Consider the following 18,266-nt stretch of genomic DNA (forward strand, 5'->3'; position numbering starts at 1 on the left):
GTTCCGGTCACTACAAGGCCATCAACGAAGCATTGGCTGCTCACAAGCGGCAGCAGAGGGGAAGGAGTGTTGAAATCTCCATAAGCTCGGGCATGTACAAATACTGTGTCAAAATGGGTTGGAGACTTGGGAACTTGTGATCACTTCCCAAATAATGTTGGTTCTTGAACAATCTTGCTCAAGTTCTCCAATATATCAAGCATCTTTCTTTCTTTCTTTTGTGAATTGTAGAAAGTAATTTCTTATCATCAAGTGGACTTCAAAACTAGTTGTTGAAATAGCGTGTCAAGCCCCCATCAGGAAAGCCTTAACCATCTCCAACAATAAAGTTATGCCCCAAGTACTCAGCATTTTGATTGGCCCCCACCTGGGAGTTGCTTGATCTTGGTGAATTCATACCCACCTAAACTAACTTTGAACTATCTACTCCTCATCTTTTAACTATCTATCAGGTGTTTATTTTTCTTCGCGGTGATAGGAACTACAAGAAGGCTCTACCTGCAAGCTAACCCATTTGACTGAGAAAGAGACTTGAAATCAGAATCCAAAGCCTGCATGTCCCTTATTAGACTGGATGACAGCTTATGATTGTGGGTTCAATCCGGTGAAGTCCGATATCAGACCAAAACGGGACCTGAATAGACCTCTGTGTTCTCGTTCACATTTTGCTGATGCTGGTCCAAGATTCTAAGCCCATCGAATTATTATACTTCCTGGATGGACCATATATAGAAACATGGCCATATTTCAAGATTCTTTTGTTGGAGGGGTCAAATTATTAGACCGGCCACACCATTCGCATGAATCCATCACCCATGTGCTTCATGGAACAAATATATATGGTCCCTAGTGCATACGAAGCCACATTTATAATTAATGTGGTACACAAGAGAAGCTTCATATTCTGTGACAATATCATCAAAAAATAATATTCTGTTACAATTCCCTTTGCAAAGTATAGGTCTCCTAAGAATAAGCATTCATCATCTTTAGCCCAACTCTAGCTAGCCTGCTCGAGCACTTTGCCTTGAGAACTTTAGCCAAGGGACCTTTATAATAAATAAATAAAGAGGAAAGAAAGAAAAAGAAAAGCACCCACCTTCTCCTCCCTTCACTTCTTGCCAAGCCTTTTTCACACCAACTACCTCCTCCATTCATTTGCCATCATAAGAATCCATAGGCAAAAAAAAAAAAAAAAAGAAGTACATCTAAAACAGATGCGTCTAGAGAGAGAGAGAGAGAGAGAGAACTTTCCAGCATATCTTCCATGACAAATTCAAATTCACTAGCAAAACAAGAGTGAATAAATCCAATAACAAAGGCAATGTCCAATATCAAAACAAAAACAACCTCAACGCCATTATGAGGGAAGCCACGATCAAACCACCAAGGACATTGTTCGCGGGAGCAGGGGCCTTGGAAGCCGATGGTGGTGTCTTGTAGTACCAAGGGAAATAAGGCAATATTGGGTTAGGAGGAGGAGGTGCAGGAGAATTGATATATGGTGGTGGATAATTATAATATGGAATATATCCTGACGGTGGTGGAGGATAATTCCAGTACTCAGGTGTGCTTGGTGGAGGAGGTGGATAGCCTGACGTCGGTGGGCTCGGCTCTGATGGAGGCGGCGGTGGGCAGTTGGTGACCGACGTCGGAGGAGGGAGGCACGGATATGGACATACAGGAGGGGAGTTGTCCCCCGAGACCGACGTCGGAGATCTCAGCAGCAGACTTAAGAGAAGGAGGAGAATGGAGGTGGAATGGAAGAGTTTGGATGGCATGGTTTAGGTGTTAGGAGGAGATCGAGAGCGGGGGTGGAGAGAAGGAAAGGTGTTGGTATGGTAGGAATGGAGAGAGAGGAGGTGAAACGTGGGGGAGTGTACATTAGGAGGTAAGAGTGGAGCGGGATGGAGCGTTTTTGTTTCTCATAATGCAAAGGTGTGGAATATGAAATAAATAGTTTTTATTGTTAATTTTCTTATAATTAAATTGGTGTTTAATGGGAACCCGGGAATAAGAGCCTTTGAGAGAATAAAGCTAATGGAGTCGTGGTCCCATCGGTAGGTGATGACGTGGGGTTTGTTTGGTGTGTATATTGAGTGCTTGGAGTTTGTTTTCTATGGCAATAGTTATTTTTTTCTGGTAAAGTTTTGTGGCAGTAGTTGCATGCTAATAATTTAACGTAACGTCTACGTTGGGGTCAGGGTACAAACCATTTCAACAATTGATGAGGTAAGAAAAAACCAGTTGGTTTCGGAAGCCGAGCGGGACGGGGTCGCGATAGAGCACCACGAGCGAGGAAATGGTGGCTATCACCGCGTGTCGGTCGTGAGATACCGAGATGCCCGGCACCAGTGTCATGTTGTGGCGATCGCCAGGAAAAGAGGCACCCACCAAGCAAAAATATTTGCAGAAAAATTAGAAAAAAAAAATTATATCCCTGTTCAATCGTATTTGATATATATACTAATAAACAGGCTTAACGTAAAACAAAATAATATAGCTGATATAGGATCATACTAATTAAAAAAAATATTATGGATATATATAGATTATCATTTGATCATGTAATTATGTAAAATTATGTGATTTCTAAAATCATATAATCATCTAAGATCATACTAATATACTAGCATAGTTTGTTATGTAATTTAACTATTTATTTTTGTCTAGTAAGGAGCCTTGGAAAGGAAATTAAGAATTGCTACTTTGCGACAATCTTAATGGACTCAATTAAATTATCATATTAAGTAGGATGGTAGGTCCATCACTCACTTAAGATGCCAAGACCCCATATAATATTAGAAATAAATAATAAATAATAAACTGCTCATGTCAGCAATGATTCTTTTTCTTTTTTTTTTTCCCAAAAAATCATTCTATATTCATTTCTTAATGACATTTTATATATAATTTTTTATGGGACACCAATCTGTTACCCACCACTTGTGTCGAGGCCTGACAATTGGACTGGATACGAGTTGATTCAAAGCATGAACCAATCCAACTTAGAACTTTCAACCTCATCCCCTATTTCAATTGAAACTCCTGTCCAGTCTGCTACTCCGTCCTCCTCCCCACCATAGCCTTTTATATTTTCAGCACTTGGTGAATGCCCAAGAGATGTGCTGGAGGATGATGGTGACAACGGTGGTCGTATTATCAATAAGGGAGACCTCATTAATGCCATCGTGTTGATAAGGTTGCAAGACCAAAGGAGAGAAATTTGGAGGTTATTGAAGTCAACGGGCTACTTGTGGAAGAGATTGTCACTATAACCAGATAACGAAAGATGGAGATCTGACAATTGAGATGCAATCAAATCAAATCAAATTGTATAATTAGAAGTTTGAGTTCACTAGATTCAAAATGCTTAAATTAAAATTTGATTCGAGATCGATCAATCGAGCTTTAATATCTCAAACACAAATCGACCCGATGAAAAGGATAATACTCGATATCAACTCAATTTGACTTAAATATCAATAAGCTATATTCAAACTTGAGCCTTAACTATTACTAATATATATTATAAATAAAAATATATTACTAAAAATATACATCAACCCAAATACTATCGAAGCGATTTAAAAATTTGTTCAATCTACTTGCGACTAGCTCGATGTGCTTGCAACCCTAATGTCAACTATTAAAATTACCATTGTTAATACAGGCAAGATCATAATGAGCCAACTAATCGTACGTCTCGATGGCAAAGGGGGGTTAATGGCCACAACCACTTTAGGACGCCTGGACCGGCAACGACGGGATCTATCAGGATGGGTAATGGGTCTATGATTTCGTGCGGGTGCCAGGTGGATTGGTAGAAGCACTTGATTGAATGGGGGCCCCGAATTAGGTAGAAATCGGTAAATTGCATAGTGGGTCAAACCAGGTCAGGAAATATCGAGTGAGGTTACAAGCGTGGTCGGGTTAGACCTGACCCACTGACAAGCCTCTTCCATATATTCACTCACATCTTCTCCCAGTATGGAACGTATCGAGGGTACACAATCACCGGAAGAAAGCAAGATTGGAAGATTCCTCACGCCACCCGAGGAAGAGGACAAAGCCTTCAGCTGTACCATGTCCAACCTCTAGCGCGCTGGCATTGAAGAAAAAACTTTTGTGTAGGGATCTCTAAGCTTATATTCGTTTCCACTCGTTGCCCCCGTGGATGAGACCCATTCGCTGTTTTCTTAGAATGAACTATTAGATGCTTAATCCGAGCAGTAGGTACCTTACTTGGTTTTGAACCTGTCCTTATGTCATCTTGCCAGGGTCTCTTTCGAAGACACTGTGGTCGAGTAGTCAATCTCAATGCCGTATTCCCTTTCCTACACTACAGGACATGCTCGCTGATGGGAAATTTGGAACCCGTCGGCAGCAATTCTCTCCTAGGGTACCCTTTGTTGGAGTTACTTTTTGAGTTTCTTTATGAAGCACTGTGCATGGTGAAAGAGATGTATGTCTCAAAAGGGCCTTGGAAATGGTAAAGTTTTTAGAAAGCATAAACCAAGCCCTCTTTAGTCTTTACAATCCAAAAAAAAAAAAAAGAAACCAAGCTCTCTTATGTTCTATTTCTGGCATCCCTTTTCTTCTCTTCCAACTTCTCTCTTTCCTCTGATGTGTCCCCTCGTTTCCCTAAATAACTCTATTATTTAGGGATCCATATCAATGATTGGAGCAAGACCTTGGCTGGTTTTCAAGTTACGCTCCCTAATTGAGCAATAATGCAAAAGAACGATCCATGCGTCCTCAGGCAAAAAAAGAGAAAAAAAAAAAAATCTGAAGCAAGAATCAATATGGTTGGCAAACACCATATAATTGTTTCTTCGCTTTTGGATGGGCATTAGATTTAAAATTTCTATAGCAGTAAGCTCCAAAAAAAGTAGCTACATGAGCTTTCAAGTCATGCGTCACACAACCAACCACCACTTGCCACATAAGTAGTTAGTTCAAATTCACCATGACAAGGTTCAAATCCATGGCGTCATAAAGATCACCAACTTTGTTGTATATTCCAATAGATGTGCCAACTTTAATTCAAGTTTAGAAACAAAAATTTGAAGGTGATGCCTATGAAAAATGCAACAAGCATTATTGGGGCCTTACCTGGCGTACTCTAGCTGCCCCTCTCTGTAACATATTTCTTCTTACTCTAGGCCTTTCCAATAAATGTGATGAGACACTTTCTCCGTTCCTTCCAGGGCATGGATGGTGGGCTACACGTTGGACATAGATTTATATTTTAAAAAGAGAACAAACGCTATCTTATTCCACCACCACATCTTTGTTCCACCCAATGGTCCACAGACCTAAACTCAAATAATTTGATGCGTGGCAATTAAACTGTGGAAAGATCTTAAGCTATCAATAGATGCATATTAACTAGGAAAAGATAGAAGCAACTTCACCACAACCAATAAGATAACCACATCTATCATAATAGAATTTTGTTGCTGATTACATCACGCACAGAGAGAGAGAGAGAGCATTGTTCATCATGTCAGCTCAATAGAAATGGAACAACTGAACGACTTTATGGAATCCATCTCGGAATCAGGAATCCATCAAATTATTGCGTACATTATGTGGGATTTAGGAGAATAAAAGAGTAGAACACGAACCTATATTAAACTACTTCAACATCACAGATTTTTAGCTCCCACAGGCTGCTCAGACCCACAGGCCAGCAACCCACAGCCCGCCAGCAACGGCAACCACCGCATGGAACACAAGCTAGCCCCTCCAGGACGGTAGCCAGGGTCCACCGGATATAAATTTCCTGGTGGGAACCAATACGGTGGAGCAGGTGTATATGGTTCCTCCGGTGGCGGTGGGCAGAATGGTGACGGAGGACCCTCAGGCTCCGCTGGTGGGGGTGATGGCGGTGGTGGAGGTGGCACTTCCACGGGTGGAGATGGCAGCGGTGGGCTCGGACTACTGCAAGGGTTCCCACACGGCGTGTCACAGGTGCACTTCGTCTCCAATTCTCGACCTCGAAGAGCCACCGCACCACCATCTTGGATCAAACTTGAAGCTCCCACGACGATCAAAGTCATCGACAGCAGCAGTTCCCGGCGTGGATGCCCCATATCTCCAGTGTAGATACTATAATTCTAAACTCAAATTCCCTTGCCAAGAGAGACTTCGGTATGATCGATCACCCTCTTGCCCTTCTTCCAGTTCTTCTTCTTCTTGCTTCCAAGGCAAGGATGTTTGTTATTCGGTTTGGTGCATGGACTTCTCAGGAGAAGGGCTAAGGTGACGCGAAACTATGGACTCCTTGATTCAAATAGCCTTGCCTGCTTTTGAAAGAGACCCTCATGTGGGCTGCGCTGCTCTTGAGTGGGTCCCGCGCCAACGAGCCCAATATTGTTAGGATGAGCCCAAGATTCCTCATTTTTAAAATGAGTGCATAACAGAAGGGACATTGTGCAGACTGTTGACCGTTTGATACAGATCGGAAGGTTGTCGGCGATGTTTTCAGTGATGGTGATTGGATGGTCCATTAGTGAAATCATCTCTTCTCCTTGATGGTGGTGCCTACCAGCAAAAAAAAAAAAAAAAAAGAAAACCTAGCATGGGGTAATGGACAATGGAATTGGATTGACCCCCGTGACTTCAATTCTCTTTTTTAAGATGACTAAATTGACCTCATAATGATATCTCTAGGTCCTTCATTTTTACAATGCGGTTATGGTAATATAAGGGCCATTATATGAAATCATGTTGTAGATCATTTTTCCATCCTTGCAAAGCTAAAATATTTTCAAAATACTGTGTTGCTAATCCTATCTTTGGTCTGTTACAACAGTTATAATTAGCTTTAATGATGGTACGTAACAAAAAGCCATTAATTGGTTTGACAACAACTCATATTTAATAATAAAAGTTCTGTTTTTAATAATATAAATATCTCCTATCAACGTATGAATTAATGATATTAATGAATTGGATGGTTAACATCTCTGCAGCAAAATAGGAACAATAATGTATACAAATATGTTTTGAACATCCACAAAACTAATAAAAATGCTCGAGATTATCACGAAAACCAAGTAACAATTGTTATGACTGTTATATAAAACATTTAGACCATTTTATTATATGCATGCAATATAAAGACCTTGAAACTTTTAAAATAAGCATTATGGATGCAAGGCATGCATACTGATCAACTTGAAAGTTGAAAGTCAACTCAAAACCCTTGTTTCTATAACACAAGCAAAGGAACATTTGCCTTCTGCACCCAACAAATATGGACTGAATTTGATCTCATAGGTTTTGAGCTTGAAAAGGACTAACTAGAAAATGATTAAGTCCACAACAGGTCAAAAAAAATTAAATTTCGACAAAAACAGAAACATCACAAGCGAAAATGTTTCTTCCTTGATTTTTTTTTTTTTTTTTTTTAATGGAAGTGCACCAAAATCTTTGTTGTGGTATACCCATCATTGTGAATAGTGTGAAAGGCTGAATTGATCTCGAGAAGGTTTAGTTGTTCAGTCAAATCCAAGCAACTTTGAAACTTGACCAATTCGGCTCCACTCAGTTAAAAACTGATCAGCTTAAGCTGGACTTACCAAGAGCTAGCATGAGACTTGCAACTTGTTTCACTAGTACATGCATTTCATTTTTACATAAACCTGATCCAGTGTTGTTATTATTTTTAAATTTTAAGTTAAAGTATATTTATTCATAAACTTTTGTACATGACAGATGAAAAATTGATGGTCCTGCTCTTTAATAAATGACTCCCCATAGTGGTGGTTTAGGTGGAGAAATGGTTATGGATTGACTCGTCCTCTTAGCAGTCCTAGCTTGAACCCTTGATCATTCGACATGAAGGGTATTTGTGTAAGAAATGAGGTATAAGGCAACGGTCATCTACTAATTAAACATGCATCAGCGGCCAGCGCTAGGGTTTTAAAGACATGGATTGAATGATTGGATCCTAGAAGGGAATAAAACAAATGAAAATGATATGAAAGAGACACCCCACCAGCCTACTGCAATTAGGTTAGGGAGGATTAAGAAAAGACAGGAAGTGTGGGGTTGAAGGGAAATTGGAATCCAATCAGGCATTTGATTATTGATAGAGAAAGGAAGCACACCACCAACCACTTCCACTCAAAAGCATCTTTAGTCTTCCCTTATCTTCTACAGGCTTTGAAAATGTGAACATGGGTGTACACAACGGTTTACTCATGATCTTTGGACTTTTAGTCTTCATGTTAGCTTTCTTTCTTTTAGGGTAATGTTTCAATGCCAGATTGGAAATCTTCAATTGGTACCAATGTAAACTTTTTAAGGTGAAATGATACGAATACTTACAGCTTGCATCTTGAAATGTGCAGAGGTTTTATTACTTTCACAGCATTGATTGTTCATTGAATCTGCAAGTAAACATGACTTACCGGACCATGTTAAACTTTGAGCATGCCACAGAGAAATGTAACATGCAGTCATGAATTTGCATGCAGTCATGAATTTGTCACCAATTCTAATCACCTTCCGGACAACCTTCACCTTAAAGTCTGATCACCCCTACAGCACCTGCACATGCAGCAGATACAGATAGAGATCTGATGACGACCACACTATGATGGCTATTATTCTTCTGAATCAGAGATTGATGAAAAAGGAAGAGATCATGATAATATAGGGCATGGTCCACATATTATACTCTGAACGGACGTGTGGTTGCCTCATTGTCTTTCCACCAGACAACCCTCCAACTTACCCCATATCAACAACCAGCACCACCAACACATCAGCTTCATCTCCCTCTAGCGCTTTCTAAAACATGAAAAGATTCATGAATCTTAATAATGTCATCATAAATAACACCTACTCAGTCGAATGCAGAAGTCAAAGAGAAATAATTAGATGGAGAACCTTATCAGCCTGGTGCCTTATTTAGCTACTGTTTTTCATATGCAATTGTATAATTTTTATAGGTCCATACTCCCACAACAGTAGAGTTGTTGTTTGTAGGAACAAAGACAATAAAACCTTAATTCTCATCAATAGGCACTTCTACCATCATTAGAAATTTAATAATAACAGCAACACCAACACCAACCTTCTAACTAATTGGTTGACAACTTAATTTATAAACCTTCATCCGGCGCTATGCTGTACTGATATAGATGATCTTTCACATTAAGCAAGCAATGCAATTATTGCTCATCAGAACTAACAGGTGAAAATTTGTCCCTGGTCCTCACATCTTAGCTGTGGAGCTCTTAGTGATCAATGGCTAATAAACAAAAATTGGATCATCAAGAACCTGAATTAATCAAACACATTTTCATTAACAGAATTTCTCCATACAATGCAATTTCAATTTCTTTCAACCTGAACCAGCAAACCAGTTGCTCAACATGTCCTGGTTCATAATATCTAACATTTAGTACCTGCTGCCATATATGGACAAAGATCCATAAAGAATTGAAACAAAGAAGCCTTGCCGTAGGCAGCATATTAATTTCCACAGAGTTCTCAAGACATACAAGATTAAAAATGTCCCAAATTTAATCTGCCTCATTATAGATCTGAATAAGAAATAGTATCCTGCAGCGTCATCCTAGTGTCATGTCCCACCTGTTATGTCTTGGCAGTGTTAGACTTACAGAACATTGTAATTTGATGCAGCTTTACACTAGTTGAGCTGAATTATTGGAAACCTCATAATATTAATAACCTATAGCTCTTAGACTGTTTATTTCTCATCTAAAGACTGACGAAAACTTAGCCATCATGCAATCCTGATGATCCTAGAGAAGATGAATCAATCAAGTGTGGCTTAGGGTACTCATTCATTGTAGTTCCTGACACTTGACCTCAGTGAAACTACATACAAAATTTTGCTATCTACTCCACTTTAATTTTTTAAAGGCAAAACAACAAAAAAGTAGTGTGCACAGATATATAAATATCCAGAAGAGTCACATGAACAAATTGCACAAAATGAATTTTTTTGAGGCTTGAAGCTCGCAGCGGTTGCTATGATACCAAGGAAACTTGCACCAAACTGAACATGGTACAGGTCAAAACTGGATGCAACATATTAATTAACAACCAAAAAGAATGATAGCTTAGATGCAATATAGCATCAACTGGATCTAAAACAAGCAAAGAGAGTTACAGCTAAGTAGTCTTTAATGACAAAGATCATTAACACTCAGGAACAGAGGCAGAATTCAATTAAAATGAAATGAACCTGAATCTGTAAATCAAGGTAGCAGAGGGACCTCTTTCGCTGAAGATGTGGAGCACCGCTGAATTGCAGAGTGATGAATCAGTGGGAGACTTCAGGCATGATTCAGGCTCTGATACCTTGTCACGGTGAAAGGCCCAGATGCTGAAATATAAAATGAGGTCACCGACTACAAAGGGCTTCATGCAAAATATATAAAAACGATTCTGTAGGAGTCTTATACATGTTGGAGAAGGTTATACAACATACTTATGGTTTAAATAAAAATATATATTCAGGCCTCCAAATTTTTTTTGTTAGACTCCCAGATATTTAAAGCAAGCAAAGATAAATAACAAAGAACTTCAGGAATTGGCTGGCAGTTGCCTAAGTTTCTTCTATGGCAACACCAACTTCCTTTAAAGAAATCACGCAATGAAGATGGATAACAACATATCTAGAGCAGTGGAGCACTATTTTAACATTTTGTGCAAATAGATTTTGGGCCCAAGTTATTGACAATAGAAATTGTTTATGAAAGTTCCAATGCTAATTTATAAGCCATTTAGCTCCAAACTACTGAAGGCACTTACCTAAGAGAACTAGCATGGCATCTCAACTTTTTGTACTAATTCTACATAATATTTGTTTAAAATACATATCCTATTGACAGAAAGCTAAGTACTGCACATCATACATGGAGTTTAGAGCCTTTATATCAAAAAGTAAATTGATAAATGAGAGGACAAAGTAAATGCTTCATTACATACATAAGATACTGCTATAAATGTTAATAAAATTTTCATAGGGAATCTCATAATTGAAAAAGCAAAGGATAATATAGCAGCAATAAGGCACATAAAGGTTATATTTAATCTTGAATGAGGTATGTAAAAATCAAACATAAATGTAGAATACAACAAAGCTATATGGGACATACCATCAATGTAATAATTTTGGTTATCTTTTATGCAAAACAGAACAAAACATGAAGAATCATCAGAAGATACACCTTGGCAGTGAGAAGATTAATATGTAAACCAAACAAAATAGAGGATCATCCTTTCTTCCTGTTACAAGTGAAATTTTCTTTTATATTTCCAAGAATTTATGGACTTCTTGGAACATTGCTTTGAGAGGGTCAGTGTTCCTTGGGATGTTCGTTAATTGACTGCAAAAGCAATAGGGTTAAACTTCAGTAGAAGTACATTAGACTTGATAATTGTTGATATCCAGTACCTTTCTGATGAAGCACTATTAATGACTAATATCTTCTTTTTTTTTTTTTTTTAAGTGTAATGGAAGGCCAAAGCCCTATTGATGAGTAATATCATCTAATATCTACTAACTAATAATCTTTTGGGATCCCTAAGAATAGTTTTAAGAGGCGGCTGCTATTTTATACATTACAATGCATACTTTTATATAACCACATGTGATTGATATGCTGTACATGTGAAAATATAATTATAGACACTAAGGTTCAAATAAAGATGAGCATAAAGGTCTTCATTTGTAAGCAGTCAAATACTAGTATTTGTTATGGTCCATGGCAAAAGAATGGAAGCTCAGAGGATAAATTTGTGGCACTAGATAGAAAAGACATTGATTGGCCAAAAGAAATTAGCTATTATCATTTCTAATAAGATGCTGATCGTTGTCTTTTGAATGTGCATACATAGAACATATTTAGGAATTGTTGCCCAATTTAGCCTTGAAAAATGCCCTCGAGTTCAGTTGTTCAGAGAAGTGAGCCTTCTGCAAGGTGTCTGCTCAAGCTTGGCCTGAAAAGAAGCTCTCCATTGAACTTTTTTAATGAGTCTTCAATGAAGAGGCCTTTACACAAAATCAAGGTGTTTTTCTTTGCTTTAATTGGCAATAGGCGGTTGTTTGAAATAGTTCAAAAAGATACTGGTGAACCCCTCTAATATCCAACACCATGGGACTTTTTCAGGAGAAGTTTTATTCTCAAGCATACTTTGTTTTGGTAGAGTAATTGCTGTAGTGGGATTTATCTATTTCAACTGTTTTTGCTATATATACTCATTTTTCAATAAATGAACCCGTAATGCTCTGCTCAACCCAAGAGAAGTGGAAGAGATATCTCATACGTACATTTTTGTAACAAATAAAATTACGGAAGGTCAAATTTTTTCATGCATCGGAAGTTGTGCATGCTATTAAAGGAAACAAAGAAAGAACGAAAGAAAGAAGAAGAACTGGAAATTGTTTATATAGAATATCAAAGGAAAAGTTAAACAGCATGGTAGATAAAATAATTTTTTTACTGGAAGATACAGGTAACAGGGCATTTTTGTACATGTACTGATGGAATTATGTTCAAGCAAACTAAGGGCCTATTTGGATGGTTGAGCCCAAAATCCCATAAAATTCATGGGTTGAGCCAATACAACCATAAAAAAACATTGAATTAGAGGTTGGGCTAAGGCTATATATATAACAATCCAAGACTATCTTTTATATGGGCTGGCCCAAATCCCATAGGGAGAAAAAAAAGAACCTCAGCAGATCAATTTTTTTCTTCCTATGGGATTTGGGCCACCCCACTCCAGAGGCCCCTAGGTATTGGGAATATAAATCTAGCCTAGACTTTCTTTTCTGATTGCACTGATCCAAACCCATGAATCCCATAGGATATTGGGCCTGGACATCCAAACAAGCCCTAAAAGAGTATGATATCAACATAACAAGAAAAAGAGTGCTGCTGACTTGTTTGCCGGTTTTATTTTGGAGAGTGATGGAGTGACTATATGGACTTCTTTCATGTCTGACATCATGATTTTAGCTTGTGCTGTTGCTAGTGGCTGTTGTCATCTCAGGACCTTGTTTTTGGGCCTCAGCTTGCTTATCTCAGGGTAACAAGCTAATAAGATGGACTCAACACATCCACAATATTGGAAGTGAACATTCCTCATTAAGTAGCCAACTGAACCAACTAGCGAGGAAAAGGAAAGTCACTATGCAACTAAATGGACCCACTTTATAGTTACCAAACTGTAAGACAAAAGCCAAAGAAAAGCTTAGCCACTGTTTTAACATCATACTTATTTTCTAGAACGCTGCTTTTGTTTAATCAAGCTAGTTTCATTAAAAGTCTTGACTTTATTATCCATGAATCAACTTGCATATAGAAATAACACTTCCAAGAAAATCCAAATGCTCAGGCAAAGTCATCAAAAGCAACAACTCTGGAACTACAGAATTCAGAAATGGTGCAACATTACCAGCACCAGAAACAAGTTCTAGCAGAGATATTGCTCCAATCATCAAGTAACACAATCTCCTACTTGAGCTCCAACCAATCTAGTTAAACATTAAGAACTTTGTCCTATAGATCAACGAATATCAGAATTCGAGAAATTTAAGAATGGCCTGAATTTTATTTTTTTCAAGAACTGTACGCATGTATATCTGCTACCAAGGAAATAAATACAAGTATGACAACAAAAAGATAAGCTGGTAACAACAAAAAGATAGTCCGAAGGAAAATCTAGACAACAAGAATGGAGTCATCTAATACAGTCATTCCAACTAATCCTGCAAGAAGATATACATAGCATGATCTAGTTATCTAACCAGCGACAAACATCAGCCAAGATAATAAGTGAAAGATACCCCAAATAGCATAATCTAGAAATATTTTATTTCTATACTTCAAAACATACCCCAAATAGCAAGTGAAAGATTCATTCCTGACCTGCATTACCAAATTGCATAACTTGCAGTCCTACGAGTAATAAGCTACGCTCCCACCTTTACAAGGAAAATCTCAAAGGTAATCTACCACAGCATGGCAGTTGCACCATTAAGGACAAAGTAATGAAAAACCAAAGTAGATGACAAACACACATGCAGGAAATATTAAGACAGCATTGGTAAGAAGAGGTGTTTGAATCTGCAATAGATATAAGAAGAGAGGGGTAAAAGGCCTAATCTAATTTGAACTAAAGTTGTGAACAAGGATTTTTACAAAACCTTACAGCCCATGGTAGAAAAGTTTCGCAAATGAGCATTGATAAAGCCATGCCCAATACCAAATTGTTGGTAAAGGATTTGACGGTTGTGGTGAAGGTAATATACCTTAAAGCAATCAAATAAAAGATCAATAAAAAAAGATTATGAAAAATCACTTGTCCAAGTTGTGGTATGGTAAAGAAGCACTTACAGCCTTATTTTCTCTTACTTGTGGATACAGCATTTAAGAACCATCGCCAGTCAAGAAATTCATGGAAATGCTTGGACTTTTGATGGTGCTCTCCAATTCTGGATCTCTTCTCAAGGAAAAAAAGGACCTTTGTCCACCAAAAGTTTATACTAAAGTCTAATAGTGATACTCCCTTGTCCCTTCTAATGGTTGTTCTCTCTTTCAAAATCCAGCGCCTACCCAAGCTTCAAAAGTAAAGTACTCCTACCTCAACAACCTATTCGTCAGTAAGGCTCATATGCTTAAGCACACATTCTTACCATTAGCATTTGTCCAATAACCTCTAGCAACAGCATCCTCATCATATGTAATGGACAAAGATCAGGAAACTGGCCTGAAAACTTCCTCTCTCCAGACCACGGACCAATCTCAAATGCCATTTGGCCCATTTCTAACCTTAAAATCAACATCATACATTAAAATGTTCTATCATCAAGACAATATCTTTCCAAGAGAACACAAGCAACCTCACAGTAGCTGACTTACTCACTTCTCATTGCAATATATGCAGTACCCACTTATGCATAAAACTTCCGAAAGCTCCCTATTTAGCTTTGTATACCATGTCAAAAATGATCATGTTAGTCACTCCAGATATGCAGTCATTTCCGGTTTAAACACAATAAGAACTGGTGAATGCTAAATGATTGTATTGGACAAATCCGCCTTATATCAAGTGTAATCCAACCACAAAAAGGGAGAAAATATAATTGTAAGTAATGAGACACTGATTGATCTTCTCAACTACTGGATTCAGATAATATTTTCCTATGTTCCTCAACCCAAAGGCAAGCCCAGATCTAACAGGAAGCCTGTCAACCTCACGAGTACACCCAAAAAAAAAAACTTCTACTATCCTCCATTCTGACCGCAATCAAACTCCTGCTACAACTCATTCAACTCAATTTTTCATTTAAAAACTGAACACAAGAATTTGCCTTTATTAATTGCTTTAAGCCAATAGTTATTGTACACAAACTAGAGTAAAGGGTATATGCCAAAATATATAGAAATATTATATATGGAATAATTCCTACTTGATGTCATCATACATTAATGAGTTACATTAGCATCACCATATATTGTATCAAGAAAGTAAAAATGCAATAAAAGTCACTCATGACATTATCCAAACAAGAACAACAGTGATGACCTTTTACCAAACAGGTGCAATATGGGCCTGATGATATGTCTTGCTGAAATGCCTATTACAAATTTTCAGATCATTTGGTTTCTTTTAACCATGTTACAGCGAAATCAACTTAATCATCACTATAACCATCAAGGCTAATATCGAATATAAACACCATCCTTACTAAAGAAGGAGCTTTAACATTGGTCTTAGCAAGCCCTTTCCATATGTTCACAAACTCGGAGAAGATATATATCTATATATATATATATATATATATATATATATATATATATATATATATATATATATATATATATATATATATATATATATATATATTAACATTGCAGTATTGCACAATGCCAGAGAAAGGACCATAATTGTCACAAGATGTGAGGATATAATGGCAAGATTATCTACGAAAAGAGTAAAAAATAAGCGCTCAAGCAGATCAACCTTAAAAGTGTGTGTAAAAAAAAAAAAAAGAAATATAAATGCTTTTTTTTTATTTTATTGTTTTGGGTTGGAGGTTCATTTTTGCATATGACATTTCCAAATCTAAATCCTCTTTAACAGACATTACCGAATATAACCAAGGTCAGACATTGTTTTCTAAAATTTTTTAAAAAGAAGATAATTAAAGCGATGAACTTGCCGGTCTTCTGAACCTAGCGATTGTAATTATTGTGCCGCCGGCTTCGATCAAACGCTTTGAATCCGAAAAGAAATCCTCTCCTCCTCTCTTCCTTCCACCGGTTGGCGAAGCCAAGAGCTCCGCGATTGATTCGGGGCCGGAGATAGAGACGGTTCGCAGAGGGATGGGGCGAGGCGGAGCCGTACGGCAGAATCTGGCTTTGGGGTAATAAGATTTTTAGGGTTTCGAATGCAATAATGACAGTTAAGAGGGGGTTTACGCCATTATGACTTACCAAAGAACATACCTCGTGCGATCATAGACAAAGATCCCTGTAGAAACTCATATTACACAAAGATTTCAGATTTTTTTTTCTTACCAAAAAAAAGATTTTAGAATTTTTATGACTAACTGATAAAGAATTAATCTTAAGTCATTTCTTCCTTAAATTGTGCTGTCATGTGAACTCACTTCAGCTTCATTTCGGACCAATTAAACGACCAAAATAACCTCTGCTGGGCTTAAACTAAATTCGGATATCTAGTTACAAGCAACAAAACAAGTTTTAGATTTTAAATCTCTTGTTAGTGCTATTAGGTGGAAGGTTCATTTAAAGAGCTATTAAATGAAAATCCTTGGTACTGTCACAGATAACACCTTTATAAATCTTACTTTTAACTACCTATAGAATATAAGAATTTCAACTGGATACCTTGGCAGCTCGAGCACCAAGTTTGTTCCTGGCCTTACATCTTTCCCACTCACCACCTCGTTTCCATAACGTAATCCTATTGATTAAGTTTTTAACTTCCTTTAAGATAGACATGGTTGTACAGCCGAATTGGTAGTTTTTATTACAAAATATTTACAATTATATGTAAATATTTTTTTTAAAAAAAAGATGGCAGTCATAGCTAAATTTTTTTTTGTTTCAATATGCATGTGTTATAAATTTTTGCTATTTTCTGAATTTTATTTTTTCAGTTTGTAAGGACATTTTTTTTAATTTTTTTATATTATTTTGATTGATTGAAATATCTATTTTATAAATTAAAATCTTATTTAATTTTATACTCATGCCAAACAGTCGAGCCTAATTTCCACTAAAAAGAGACAGAAAATCACCATAGAAGTGATGCCCTGTAATTTAGCATTCTTATCAGCAACTTAATTCCAAAATAAATTGCAAAGAACATGGGTTCATCTTAACTTTTTTTTTTAATTTTTATTTTTGATACAACGGACGATCACATCATTCCGATGTCAGAGCAGTCCAAATGATTAAGATACAAAATATCCCGCAGGATTAGTGGGCAAACATCCTCTGACCTCCAAATTCAATTCTTCGAATGCTCCGTCCCAAAGGCAGCAACCCAGTCTAATGTATTATTCACCTTCCGATAAACGTGCCGGATAGACGTCACAACGGATTAACGATGGAAAGTCCAAATATTACGGATCAACGAATGAGCCTCCTACTGCTCCAAGCCATTCTGGATTCAGACAATGATGGTATCAAAATCGTTCTTGATGGAGATCCTCTCCGTATGAAACTCCCGCATAGCAAAGGTGCAGCTTAACTTTTATTTTCCTAAAAATTTTCATATTCCCAAATTCAAGTATGAAACGATGATAATGGACATGGATGCCATGCAGTAGCGCCTACAATATCATATTTTTTTTCAGGACCAGTGTAATGCAATAACAACAATCACAAAAATTTCAGCTACACTAACAACCAGGCTCAACCATTCTACTTTGGGTCCATTTCAGGCTGGGCAAGGCTCATCATTCTTCCCCTAGCATTCAACCTAAATGAATTGGACTTGGACTCAGCTCTCTCTATTGCCACCCTCACACAGACATCTTCTTCCATTTCTCTTGGCATGCTTAAGTCTAGTCTACTTAATTTTATTTAATTTAATTCTGGACCCAAGTTTGTACCAGTTGAAAATGAATGAGGAAGGCATGCTAATGCTTGAGCTGATTTGGCTTAAATTTGAATCAATCCTCTGCAATTAATTACAACCTTAGGTAGAAAACACTTGACTCACCTACTTCTCAA

At 37.5% G+C, this 18,266-nt stretch overlaps 1 long non-coding RNA gene across 6 annotated transcripts; it reads right to left on the reverse strand.

Moving 5' to 3' along the window:
* Nucleotides 1-5,426: 5,426 nt before the first annotated feature.
* Nucleotides 5,427-16,615, reverse strand: LOC105058692 (uncharacterized). 6 transcript variants are annotated; one of them, XR_012137180.1, is made up of 4 exons: nt 16,223-16,597; nt 13,926-13,981; nt 10,232-10,372; nt 5,427-9,612 (listed from the first exon to the last, which is right to left on the reverse strand). It is a non-coding gene; the product is annotated as an uncharacterized lncRNA (long non-coding RNA). The 6 variants fall into 6 exon arrangements; XR_002166173.3 differs by having other exon boundaries at nt 5,427-8,805; nt 16,223-16,500; XR_012137178.1 differs by having other exon boundaries at nt 5,427-10,372; nt 13,894-13,981; nt 16,223-16,615.
* Nucleotides 16,616-18,266: the final 1,651 nt, after the last annotated feature.

The sequence above is a fragment of the Elaeis guineensis genome, chromosome 15 (assembly GCF_000442705.2).
Source record: "Elaeis guineensis isolate ETL-2024a chromosome 15, EG11, whole genome shotgun sequence".
Classification (NCBI taxonomy): domain Eukaryota; kingdom Viridiplantae; phylum Streptophyta; class Magnoliopsida; order Arecales; family Arecaceae; genus Elaeis; species Elaeis guineensis.